The sequence below is a fragment of the Odontesthes bonariensis genome, chromosome 12 (genome assembly GCF_027942865.1).
Source record: "Odontesthes bonariensis isolate fOdoBon6 chromosome 12, fOdoBon6.hap1, whole genome shotgun sequence".
In the NCBI taxonomy this organism is placed as follows: Eukaryota; Metazoa; Chordata; class Actinopteri; order Atheriniformes; family Atherinopsidae; genus Odontesthes; species Odontesthes bonariensis.
In genome coordinates, this window is record NC_134517.1 from 11,807,666 (window position 1) to 11,821,519 (window position 13,854).

Consider the following 13,854-nt stretch of genomic DNA (forward strand, 5'->3'; position numbering starts at 1 on the left):
AAAGTCCTTGGAGTTATAATATCTGCTTTATGCCATCATGCAGCTAAAGCTTATATGAGAGCTTATGATGGGTTCCATTTGAACTCAGAAGTCTGAATTTTTTGAGTTCTCTGTCAAAAAGATCAACTCAATCAGCTCCTTAAGTTGAATTTATGTTAAAGGAAGTTGGAGGAACTTTGACAGCCCCTACCTCATATCCAGGACGACAGCTCCATGCATTAAGAAACGTTGATAGTTACCGTAATAATCTGTTTATTTGTAGTTGCCATCTCATTATCTCAGTCAAGTTGTCAAACTTCTATTAGTAAACATAATTCTATATTGTTTGTAGGAGCAAAATACAGTGTAATGTATTGTTATTGGGTTTTGTTGGGGACTGTTTATTTTAGATAGCCTGGTCAGGAGGCAAAACAATAAGAAAATCAATCTTGATTTTCCAACTTTCAACTGGGACATAGAGTCACACAGTTCCAAGGAAATGGAATGGAATGGAATGGTTAGCCCTCAGTAATAGGGCCATAGTTATCTGTTACCTTATCATGAACAACTGTACATCTAATCACCAACAGCTGAGAGGTGGAACCATCCATCCATCCATTTTCTATACCTGCTTAATCCGTCACTGTCTGTCAGTCTCCCCGTGTCAGTCTTTCTCTCACTGTCAGTCTCCCCCTGTCAGTCTCTCTCTCCCTGTCTCTGTCCCCAGTCTTGGGTTTGTCAGTCTCCCCTCTGCCTGTTAGTCTAGCTGTCTTTCAGTCTCATGTCATGGAGTAGTCTGCCTAGTGGACCATTTCGATGCTTTTCTCCAAGCCACACGTGCCACTCGATGACTTTGAGGTGGTCTATAAGCAACTGCTCAGTGCGGTTTCCCCTTAATCTCCATATTGTCTCTTTATATGACCTCCATGCTCTTCAATCAGTGTGCTGGATGTGTGCCCCCATAGACATAGAACACTAGACTGAGCATTGGCTGCTGAGACGCGAGAAAAACGGCCGCCATCTTGGAGTGGTGAACGTTGAGAGACCACACCAGAGACACTGACAGGATGCCAGGCTGGTGCGCTGCATACTCCTGCTCAAACGAGCGAATGGTAGAGATGAGGAAACAAGGGATAACGTTTCACAATTGTTTGTATTTTGTAAACAGCATATTATCATATTACCAGAGAGTTTAGAAGGAGCAAAGATACTGAAATCGTTTACAGCTATCGACCGTTCTAGGTTAACAGAAGAGTATAACTATAGTAGCTAGAATTGCTTGGCGATGAAACTGATTAAAACATGACATGTTTTAACAACATAAAGTTGATACAAGTGATTGAAGATAAAAATTGTAAAAGCCAATAGGAGTAAAATTTCAGTCCACACTGAGATGTTAGGTAGCAACTGATACCAACTGCAACTTAGTCAGCAGCTAACGTTAGCGTTAGACAATCAGATGGACAGTGGCTAGTACAGTATAGCTTTCCAATGCTATGTTGTGTGTTACAAAATGCGTGAAAACCCCCTTCCAACCTTACTTGACACCTGTAGTGGAGTAATATTGGGATTAGTGTTGAACTATCACATCTGAATTGACTAGCTGTCGACTGCTGTTCCTAGACCCTCAGTGTTTACCTCATAAGCACTGACTGGCCTTAATTCTGTGCAATATGAGCAGTTAAGTGTAGTAAACCCCAACACACACACACACACAGTCACTGAGTGTGTTTGAATTGGGGAGTGGGGATGCACATTAAAAATGATGAACCAGAATGTATGTAAATGTATGTAACCAGCACTGACCAAGACTACGTCTGACACTTTTGAAGGTTTCCCAAAAATGACAGCTTGAGGAAGAAGTGGGAAGTGGCTTTGAGGAGAGAAGGATTCACTGCAACGAATAATTCAATACTCTGTAGTCAACATTTCAAACAGGCTGATTTTGATCGAACGGGTCAGATTGTCCAACTACGTAATGGAGTTATTCCATCCCTTTTCAGCTTTCCAGTTCACCTCCAAAAAGTAGGTATATCATCATAAGGCTATTGGCATTCGAATACATGTAAATATTTTATCGTCAAATATGTGTATTGTTGCTGCTGTTGCATTATGTTTTATGCATAATGTTTCTTCAGTTCAGCTGGTGAAGGACAGGACTACATCTACCTCCAGAAGAGCTGAAGAAAGCCTGTTCATGGCCTCTGAAGATTCCCCGGAAATGGTAACCTCAAACCAACAACCACAGCCTATTGAGGTGAATAGTTCTGTTTTAAACATCATATCATAATTAGTGCAGTACCCATACAAACAATGTTTTCCAAGAAACTTGTCATGGTGAATTGGTGATGATGTAGATTCAGGGCCGTGAAGTTAGTATAGCTTTTTTCCTCAAAGGAATGTTGCAAAGTAATATTAGTTAAGCGAAATAACAGGTTGGGGTTGCAGCTGATGACATTGTTAGACGCACTGCATACCCGTGCCTTTTGCTGTTGTTGCGGAATTATATTTTTGTCCAAAACCCACCAAACTTTGCACTGTACTCACGCACACCAGTAGCAAGATACATGCCAAATTTGCGGTCAGTCCGAGACTTATGCATGGAACAGACAAACTGGTGGACAGAGTGACACACAGACAGATGTTGCATCAACAGATAGATAGATAGATAGATGTTCCTGGACATATAAAAATATCATGTGTTTCGCTGCCATCACTTTGGTGTCAAAGTGATGTTTGTGAAGTAAAACATTGCTCAAACCATGTTCATCCCTCTTTCTACTAGGAGCATGGGTATGTGTTGCCTGCTTCTCTAACCGCTTTGAAAACCAGACTCAATGAAGCCTTGGAAAGAGTGGAAATTCTTGAGCGAGAGAAGAAGAATGCCATCTCCAAAGAAAAGAGGGCAAAGATGACAGTGAAGAGTGTTTTGGGGGAATTGAGGGAAAATAACCTCATTAATGAAGAGCTCAGTGAGAAGCTTTCATTGTACTCGGGTAAGAGAAAATGAGCACTTTGAAAATCATATACATGTTATTGTTACTCTCTATCACTCTCTCTATTAAACTCCTTGCTTAATGTCTGAAGGGGACTAATTCATCTTTGCTCATAACATTTCAGATCTTAAGATGGACTTTGTACCAAAGCAGGGCCATGAGTAAACACAGGACTGCAGAGAGTTTGCACTGACGCTCCACCTTCATGGTCCAAAAGCATAGAAATATCTCAGAGAGACTCGACATTTTCCCCTCCCACATCCACAAACATTGCAAAGGTAGGAAGGCGTAATGTTGTCTGATTGAATTTTTGGAAATGATTCTACAGCTTCTACAGAAGTTATTTCCCGCTGCCTCGTTCATTAATTCTGCATAACAGCACACCCAATCAGCTGTTATCCCTTACATGTTGAGCCTACAGTTTAGAAATACCTGATACTTTATTGTTTACACGGGTGTCTTGGTAGATTATTGACAGGCTGTTCGACACAATGAATGGATGCAATCCTCGAGGCAAAGGATACAAAGCTCCCTTGGGTGCTTTTAATTGGATGGAGCGAAAAGCATTTTTCATTGGAGCTTGGGAGTACTTTGTAGCGTTACCGGGGCAATTATATATATCAAATATAAGGATTTATCTTAAACCTCGAAATTAGGGCACCACCTACCTAGGTTTTAAGTTAATTTAAGTCACAGTCAGGGAGGAAAACTGTTCAAAATCTTACGATCCTGGTATGTTAAATTAATCTTTCAATTAATAATCAGTCTCATATCTCGCTACTTTCGTGAAAGTTCTCGTTTGGTTGGACAGACATTACGTAAAGAAAGCATACGACACAATCTGTGATTATAACATAGATATATGAACTATTTATTAAAATGATATGACCAAAACATGAACCTTTAAAACAAACAGGAGATGCATTGAATATGGGTGATTATATAAAACACTTAGTGAATGGAAAATAAAATATGGGGAATGGGGAGATACTGGATGTATTCAAATAGTTTAGGTTGGCGGACTATTTGACGCTAAATACTGACATTTCGGATTAATTTATCATTCTGTGAAAGCCTCGAGACATCCATCAAACCCACTTTAAGGTGAAAACGGGTCGGTCTTACTGTGCTGAAGTTCTGCTTAGTCAGCTCGGAACACGGCAGCGGCCACGCGGGGTCCGAGGGCATTTCTCTTCCGCTCTCTGGGCCTTCCTGGTTGTGGTGGCTGACTTTTTTGCGGACTTCTCAGTTGCTCCTTTCCACCGGGAAACGGGAACGATGGTGCCGAGGGCTGTGGTTAGATGATCGAATCTACTGAGTGTCAGTGGGTCCGTTGCTTCTCTGATGAAGTGAACTTAAGTTCACAGAAGATTAATAAAAGGTTGCTTGGAGTTGGCTTTCTTGGTAGGAAAACTTCATTCTGTTCTTATCTTTGTTCGGGTCTTTCTTTCTCGTCTCCGGGGTCTCACTGGGTTCTGGAGGGTCTCCTCCGGTCGTCCGCTGCATCGTTATCCTCACGTCCTTCCTTGGGTCCTGCTTCTGCACGGCTCATACTCTCATCTTTCCGTGCTCTTCAAATCTCTCTGAGCAACTCATCTGATCAATTCTCCATTGTTCTTCTCTGACCTGTTCTCTCTCTGAAAACAAGAGCGTGCTTCTGGAAAGCAACAAGAGCCAAGAAACAAGAGAACTAGAGAGAGAGTGTTTTTCGCGGTTCCGGGTTTTGACTCTCGGAGGTGGGGCTTACACTACCTTTTCAGCCAATGATATGCTTGAACTGTGTGCATGTCTGCCTTGGTGTCTGTGTAAGATGATCTGTTTTACGTGGGGATTTCTGGATGAGACAAAGGAACTCTGTGTTTCTCCATTACTCTGTCTCATAGAACATTTGTCTCGGTGATTCCGAAAACACCACATCTTGTTAAGATATGCAGATTAAAGATATAACATAGACTTGTGATATAAAGACATCAAAATAACACACATGATAAAGACAATTATGACTTCAAAATTCAGATGGATATCTATAAAATCGTGACACATGAATAGCGAACCACACAATGTTAATTTTCTGTGTTAACAATGGGGATACCAAAACAAATACCAAATAGATACCGAAGGGACATCGTTAGAAGTTAATAGTTGCATATATCTTGTCCATTTGTCCTCTGGGATTTAAATGTTCAACTAATCAACACTGCAGACCACTAGGGGGCAATGTGGTTCCATCAGGCAGGTTGGGCATTTTCCACCAAAATCAGTTCTTTGTCAATATTTAAGCCAGAATCGTACAAATTGTCTCTATATGCGTCTTGTGATCAAGCTGGAAACCTGAAAGAAATTGTATACGGTTATCAAACACATTTAATATAGTTTTAAGATTCGACTAAAAGTGAGCCTTAGTGAAGTCTTCTCAGTTCGTATGTAGCCATCTGGTCTCTTTCTCTGGGGGAGAGGGTGTTAATATGTCAATTCGATTCATGGTGAAGATAAGATAGTGAGGCCTCCAACATCTCCAACAGAAAGGTTCTTTGTTCATTCGAGTTTTCCAATTTTTATTGCAAGCGTCTGTTGCGAGTTCGACTCCACAAAAACTCTTAAGAGGGTAGAAGGTTAACGTAAATTAGGCAGTTTCTGTCTCTTTTTCCTTTGTGGAAAGAAAATGAAGATCTGGTTTATATCCACATACGTAAACATCCCCCACAGGAATGTTGGTTTTGTCAAAGTTTGAAAACTCTTAATCCACACGGCACTGTGACTGCTACAACTTGCTCACCTTGGTGACAAAGGATGGAGCCCACCTTCACCGGTCAAAGAGGTCAATTAAAATAGTGTTTGTTAAGTTCACTCTAGTCCCTTCTGCATCGATTTCCTAAGATGCTCCGTTGTTCCCTTCTGCATCGATTTCCTAAGATGCTCCGTTGTTCCCTTCTGCATCGAGTCCCTAAGATGCTCCGTTGTTCCCTTCTGCATCGAGTCCCTAAGATGCTCCGTTGTTCCCTTCTGCATCGAGTTGCTAAGATGCTCCGTTGTTCCCTTCTGCATCGAGTTCCTAAGATGCTCCGTTGTTCCCTTCTGCATCGAGTTGCTAAGATGCTCCGTTGTTCCCTTCTGCATCGAGTTCCTATGATGCTCCGTTGTTCCCTTCTGCATCAAGTTCCTAAGATGCTCCGCTGCTCTGTCATGCATCGCTTTCCTAAGATGCTCCGTTGTTCCCTTCTGCATCGAGTTCCTAAGATGCTCCGTTGTTCCCTTCTGCATCGAGTTCCTAAGATGCTCCGTTGTTCCCTTCTGCATCGAGTTCCTATGATGCTCCGTTGTTCCCTTCTGCATCAAGTTCCTAAGATGCTCCGCTGCTCTGTCATGCATCGCTTTCCTAAGATGCTCTGTTGTTCTGTTAAGCATCAAGTTCCTAAGATGCTCCTAACTGCTTCAATTTTGTTTCTGTTGGAATTATCTTGTATTCCGTGTGTTTCAGGTCCTACATGTTTCTAAACAGTATATATTCGTACAAGTACATGTAGGTGTCAAAATGGTAGGTATTGGTAGGTATTTTGGTGTTCATGTGTTACATTTTTCATGTGTTCCATTCTTCCAAGTTATTGTTCCATTGTTTACAAGAATGGGTTATTACATAACTGATAGATCGATGTAATGGAAAGTTCAATAACTGAAAGCACATGGTGCTTTCAAGGGGTGCCTTGTTTCACCATGATCAGAGTAATACAATTTATTTATTTTTTTAATTTGCAGGTACTTGTCGCTCATAGGCTTTGTCATTAACATTGACACATTGATGCTGTTGATTCCTGAGCTGCTCCAGGTTCAGCGATATGTGCTCACTTACAGGTTCAGCCAGGATCACCTGGAGCTCCTATTTAATTCCATCAGAGCGTCAGGTAGGGTTGATGTTCTTTAAATTGCAACAAATTGTTAAAATGTACCTAATGAATATCTTTGTTATGTCTTGTGAATAAGTATGTGTTGTGTGCCTGTTTTCCATGCAAGGCGGATGGGATAACAATCCCACGGCACGTCAGTTTCAGGCCATCTTCCGTCGTCTCATGGTTCGCTGTGGTGTGTCGCCTAGTGAGACAGGCAATGTGGCAGCCCTAGATAACATCGTGTCCCTGTCTGCAGTGGAGATGTCTTCTGTTGAAACTGTTGAAGAGCACCCATGTCCATTTGCTAACATTCCGGCCCTGGTGTCTGACCACAGCTACCTCCCCACTCGGTTTGTTGGACTTGTGGAAAATGCTCTTGCCTACATTGCAGGATTTGTTGTCAGGCAGATTCTTCGTATGCTGTCCTGTGATGTGTGCCGTTGGAGCTTGGTCAGAGATGCTGTGCCAGCTTCATTTGATGAAAACTTTCATCTTCTCACCCTGAAGAACAACGGCGGACTAGTGATTCCATCACTAGGCGCAGTGAAGGTTTGATTTTAATATCTTGTTATTTATCTGTTAGTCTTTAAATACTAAATAAGTTGCTTTTGTTATGTTCTCTGTTCTGTAGTGTCTTTAAGCACAGTGTAAATCACTACAGAAATATAATGTATATTATCATTATTATTATTATTGTAAGGTGATGAGAGCTGCATAAAGGGTGATCCGCCAAGCTTCATTAATGCAAACTCAAGCTCCTACGGTGTCAGCAGTCCTACACATCGTCCGAGGTGAAATTGGAACAGAGGATGTATTTATGCTGGGGGAGCACATTGAGGAGACACAGTTTGGAATAGACAACCAACCATCCGACTTGATATCATTGGTGGTGTCTGTGTTTCATAGGATAAGACTGCACCACATTGCAAAGCTCGCCACTCTGGAACTTCAAAGAGGAAACACAAGAAAGAAACTCTGCAAAACAGTCCTCTTTCAGGGGTTTTAATTTAATTTACATTTTGATTTTATACCACCTGCTCCTCTGCTGCCCAGTGTCCACCTGCTCCTCTGCTGCCCAGCGTCCAGCTGCTCCTCTGCTGCCCAGCGTCCACCTGCTCCTCTGCTGCCCAGTGTCCACCTGCTCCTCTGCTGCCCAGTGTCCACCTGCTCCTCTGCTGTCCTCTGCTGCCCAGTGTCCACCTGCTCCTCTGCTGCCCAGTGTCCACCTGCTCCTCTGCTGTCCTCTGCTGCCCAGTGTCCACCTGCTCCTCTGCTGTCTTCTGCTGCCCAGCGTCCACCTGCTCCTCTGCTGTCCTCTGCTGCCCAGCGTCCACCTGCTCCTCTGCTGCCCAGCGTCCACCTGCTCCTCTGCTGTCCTCTGCTGCCCAGTGTCCACCTGCCCAGCGTCCACCTGCTCCTCTGCTGTCCTCTGCTGCCCAGTGTCCACCTGCCCAGTGTCCACCTGCTCCTCTGCTGCCCAGCGTCCAGCTGCTCCTCTGCTGCCCAGCGTCCACCTGCTCCTCTGCTGCCCAGTGTCCACCTGCTCCTCTGCTGTCCTCTGCTGCCCAGTGTCCACCTGCTCCTCTGCTGCCCAGCGTCCACCTGCTCCTCTGCTGCCCAGCGTCCACCTGCTCCTCTGCTGTCTTCTGCTGCCCAGTGTCCACCTGCTCCTCTGCTGCCCAGCGTCCACCTGCTCCTCTGCTGCCCAGTGTCCACCTGCTCCTCTGCTGCCCAGTGTCCACCTGCTCCTCTGCTGCCCAGTGTCCACCTGCTCAGCGTCCACCTGCTCCTCTGCTGCCCAGTGTCCACCTGCTCAGCGTCCACCTGCTCCTCTGCTGTCCTCTGCTGCCCAGTGTCCACCTGCTCCTCTGCTGCCCAGTGTCCACCTGCTCCTCTGCTGTCCTCTGCTGCCCAGTGTCCACCTGCTCCTCTGCTGTCCTCTGCTGCCCAGTGTCCACCTGCTCCTCTGCTGTCCTCTGCTGCCCAGCGTCCACCTGCTCCTCTGCTGCCCAGCGTCCACCTGCTCCTCTGCTGTCCTCTGCTGCCCAGTGTCCACCTGCTCCTCTGCTGTCCTCTGCTGCCCAGTGTCCACCTGCTCCTCTGCTGTCCTCTGCTGCCCAGCGTCCACCTGCTCCTCTGCTGCCCAGCGTCCACCTGCTCCTCTGCTGTCCTCTGCTGCCCAGTGTCCACCTGCCCAGCGTCCACCTGCTCCTCTGCTGTCCTCTGCTGCCCAGTGTCCACCTGCCCAGTGTCCACCTGCTCCTCTGCTGCCCAGCGTCCAGCTGCTCCTCTGCTGCCCAGTGTCCATCTGCTCCTCTGCTGTCCTCTGCTGCCCAGTGTCCACCTGCTCCTCTGCTGCCCAGCGTCCACCTGCTCCTCTGCTGCCCAGCGTCCACCTGCTCCTCTGCTGTCTTCTGCTGCCCAGTGTCCACCTGCTCCTCTGCTGCCCAGCGTCCACCTGCTCCTCTGCTGCCCAGTGTCCACCTGCTCCTCTGCTGCCCAGTGTCCACCTGCTCCTCTGCTGCCCAGTGTCCACCTGCTCCTCTGCTGCCCAGTGTCCACCTGCTCAGCGTCCACCTGCTCCTCTGCTGCCCAGTGTCCACCTGCTCCTCTGCTGCCCAGTGTCCACCTGCTCCTCTGCTGCCCAGTGTCCACCTGCTCCTCTGCTGCCCAGCGTCCACCTGCTCCTCTGCTGCCCAGTGTCCACCTGCTCCTCTGCTGTCCTCTGCTGCCCAGCAATCAATCAATCAAATCAACTCTAACCCTGTGTGTGTGTGTGTGTGTGTGTGTGTGTGTGTGTGTGTGTGTGTGTGTGTGTGTGTGTGTGTGTGTGTGTGTTGTTTAATAATCTTCCCAGTGTTGTAACAGCAGTTTGATATGTAACCCTTAAAAGTTTTGGTGAAAAAAAATAACTTAATTAAAAAATGTATGAAAATCTGGTGTGCTGTATTCACTATGACCTTTTTATGGAGTTGCAGTTGAATCAAACAGGCAATGCATGACCTTGCAATAGGTTTCTGGCAAGCTGAATGAAATATAGGCCTATAACAGTGTAGTGTGAATGACAATAAAATAATAAACAAAAGATTGCAGCTAATGCACTTACTATATTATTATTATATATTATATATTATTAATATTATATTATTATTAATATTAATATTATATATTATTATTGATTATAGACCAAAAAAAAATCTGCTCTCTACATTTGTCTCAACCAGGATTCAATAGAATTCCTCCCCTTCTTTCTCCTTTTCCCCCTTCTTATGGACAAATGTTTCCCAGGTTTTGCTTTAAGGTGAAGTATTGATGTATGGTACAATGGGTCAAAACGCAGCTTCTAATCACACAATTTGCAACATTTTGCTCTAAAAACAAATAATCGTGTGTCCTTTATCATAACTTCGCACATGACAAAAAAAAAAACACGTGAAAATTAGTGGTATGTAGTGAGGCATTATTTCTAAAATGTTCTGACCATTCATTTCTCCTGCCAAAGCGATTACACGGAGTGGAACGCATCACCACTCCAAGATGGCGGCCCCGCGTCTCGTTAGCGTGTATTGGCAGAACGTCGGTTGCTCAGTCTAGTGTTCTATGTCTATGTGTGCCCCTGTCTCAGCGTTGACATAGGAGACACTGATTTACTGTAAAATGCCTGTATCCCAGCTGAGGCAGAGCATTTGGATATGCTCGCCACTCATCACTGATGACACATGAGCCCCTTTTGACATGATGAGCTATGAGTGGCACCAGTTCCCTTCTGGACCTCTTCCCCACCAAGCGCAGCACCGGCTTCCCTGACCATCGTTGAGGGTGCTGCCCTGGTCGTCTTTGAGTGCGTTGTACCCCAAGCATCCCGAACACCCACTTTCTCTGGTTCCAGCCCCCAGCAAACCTGCCCCTTCCATACTGTGTTTTGGGAAAAATTGCAGAACAAGCAAACAGAGGTTAATAACATTGCTTAAGATAAATTAATATTGTTAACAGGAATTATAGGAAATTTATTTTCATTAAAATGTGCCATATGTTGAATTTTAAGAACTGTATATCACACCAGCAACCACTTCAAAGAAGTCTCAGTATTGTGGTAACACACGCTTAGTGGGCTACACACATTCAAACACCAAACAAAATAAATGTATTATTAGTCAAACCTGTACACAAATCTCATCCCGTTAAAGAGAGACACCTTTGAATTTGAGAAAAGCGACTTGTGTCGAATAGACTTCTTCACTCGTCTGCGCTTGCAGTTGTGTTGCTGACACCTCCTGGAAGACAAAATAGAAGTATAAATCAGCATAGCTAACACATTGTGTACGGGGTTCAGGTAGAGGTATCTTTTTGAAAACTGGGAATTGAATTGGTGGCGTAGTGGGTTAAGCAGCCGCCCCATGTACAGAGGCTAGTCCTCGCTGCAGCTGGCCCCGTTTCGAGTCCCGTACCGGACGGCCCTTTGCTACATGTCTTTCCCATTTCTCTCTCCCCCCTGCTTCCTGTCTCTCTCCAACTGTCTATCCATTAAAGGCATAAAAAGCCCCCAAAAAATATCAAAGGGGATAGAGAATCAAAATGATCTTTTTCACGTTTTTGGTGTTAGTTCTGAGTCTCCCCGCTGTGGGGAGTACACACAAAGTGCCAGCAAGTGTCAGAACCTCTGTTTCTTTTTTTTCTTTTCCCTTGTCCTGTCCAGCATTATGGCAGCAGAATTGTAATCTGAATACCGTTTATGCCAAACACATTTGCTATGCCAAGGGAAGCTTTATGAATGTAAAGCTCCCCTTGACGCCCATCAACTCCTCATTTTTATTTATTTATTTTTGTTACAATATTTAACATGATATGATAATAGTGCCGAACCAGACCGGGGGACAGAGAGAGAGGGAAAGCGAAGAAGAGAAAAAAAGAACAGAAACATGAAGACACAAACATAAAAAACAGTGAAAAATCCGACAACCAGCTGCTACACCTGTAAAAACAAAACTGAAGACAATCCACGGCTTTTGTGGGGAATCCAACCTTAGAAGCACCAGGAGCACCTGTAAGCAGACAAGCAGAGAACAAACACACAAACAAACAAACAAAAAAAAAAACACAAGCAGCAGCAATCTCATATAATACACAGGTGACCTTAAACCACAGGACAGCACAACAACTGCTTAGTGAGCATAGTGAGCATGGTACTGGGCTAATGAATGTGTGTGTGTGAGTGTGAGTGTGAGTGTGAGTGTGTGTGCATGAACATGCAATACACATAGATGGTCCCACATAATAACCATGCTTAAATATCAGTGTATAGTGTCACAATCCCCCCCCCCCCAGCAATCAGAAGGCGTAGCGGGCACATCCGGGGGCCAGCAGCCCCCAAGCCACCACAGACCCCGAACCAGCAGGACAACTCCTCCTCCTGGCCCCCCCGCCCCAGGCAGAAACCAGGCAACAGGGGAGCGGGAAGACCCCTCCCCTCTCCCTTCTGGCTCTTTGATATTTTGTAATAGTGAGCATTTAAAATTGAGGGGCAAGCAACCTTGTGGAACTGGGAGTGTGGCCCTCGGGGCAGCCTACATACCTAAAGAGCCCCGCCCACCAGATACCACTCAGTGCTATCGCCCCCCAAAACCTAATGTGTGTGTGTGTGTGTGTGTGTGTCTCATGATTGGTAATGTCTAAGGTGTAATTAAAACAAGGGCGGGGGGCTGCAGAGTGCAGCAAAGGGGACCACCTACGTGGACCCATCCGCTGCCCCCCATAGAACACACCCGCCCTCAAACCCTACGTGTGTGAATGTGTGCTGTGTACAGGAGCCAGAAGGGAGAGGGGTATGGGGATCTAGAAGACCGGGGGAGAGAGGCTCCCCCCGAGAAGGGCAGCCAAGGAATGGCTGCAATAGGCACCCCTGTTTCCCAGGATCCGCCACAAAGCAGGAGGACTCGATGTTCACCAGGTCCGGGGCCCGCAGCGTATTCGGGGAGCCACTTGAAACAGAACCTCTGTTTCAAGTACTCCCCCTTTTTGAATATCCCCCAGAAAAAGTGCCAATCCGTTTTTGTGAAAAAGTGATGTCACTTTTTCAGCAATCGCCCCCCCACACAAATCCACTGCCACCCCGTTTCAGACACGCCCCTTCGGCGAGAAACAGGAACTGGTGTGCCTTCCAAGGCTGTGAAAGCGGACTACAATCGTTACATATTCTTCCGCCGGAAAGCAATGTTCGCGATCAATGGCTTTTATTTATTTTTAACAGCATCCCCAGTACATACAACCGCCGACTTTTCCTTTGCTCTGCGCATTTCACGGAGGACAGTTTCACAAACCTTGCACGATTCCGAGCAGGCTTCAGTCGGAATTTTGCTCAGTACAGGGTCAGTTCCGACAGGGACAGACAGACTGCAGCGAGGTGTGCGCTCCGCTGAGAAGGTGATCGGCTGCAGCCTCCCATCTATCCATGATCTGCACGTCTCCAGGACTATGGGGCGAGCAGGTTGGATCACAGCTGACCCTTCTCTATTTGCACCGCTCCCCTCGGGCAGGAGGCTTCGGTCCATTCGGACCAGAACCTCCCGTCACAAAAACAGTTTTTCCCCCTTGCAGTTGGACTTATGAACACTTCATAATCACCTCATAACCTGCCCCAGTCACTTTACCATCATTAAAATTGCACTAATGAAGCTGCACTGTTGTTGCTCTGTATATTGGATACTGTGTATTGTTGTACACACCTTGTACATTTTATATTCATGTATTTTTATTCTTTATTTTTTATTATTATATCCTATGTTACATGTTTGCACCTTACGCCGCAGCAAATTCCTAGTTAGTGAACACTGTTCACTAACAATGGCAATAAAACGAATTCTGATTCTCATGAGCTTTCTTTTCAGTCAGTGTATTACTCTATAGCTCTGTTTTCAGTGAGAGCAAGGGCAGCCAATCAAGCAACGGCAACCGAATAGCGCCAACACCTACCTGCATTTCATAATGAGGTTGCCAGA

At 45.5% G+C, this 13,854-nt stretch overlaps 1 pseudogene; it reads left to right on the top strand.

Annotated features, from left to right (window-relative positions):
- Nucleotides 1-1,046: 1,046 nt before the first annotated feature.
- LOC142396101 (THAP domain-containing protein 6-like) lies at nt 1,047-3,257 on the top strand (annotated as a pseudogene).
- Nucleotides 3,258-13,854: the final 10,597 nt, after the last annotated feature.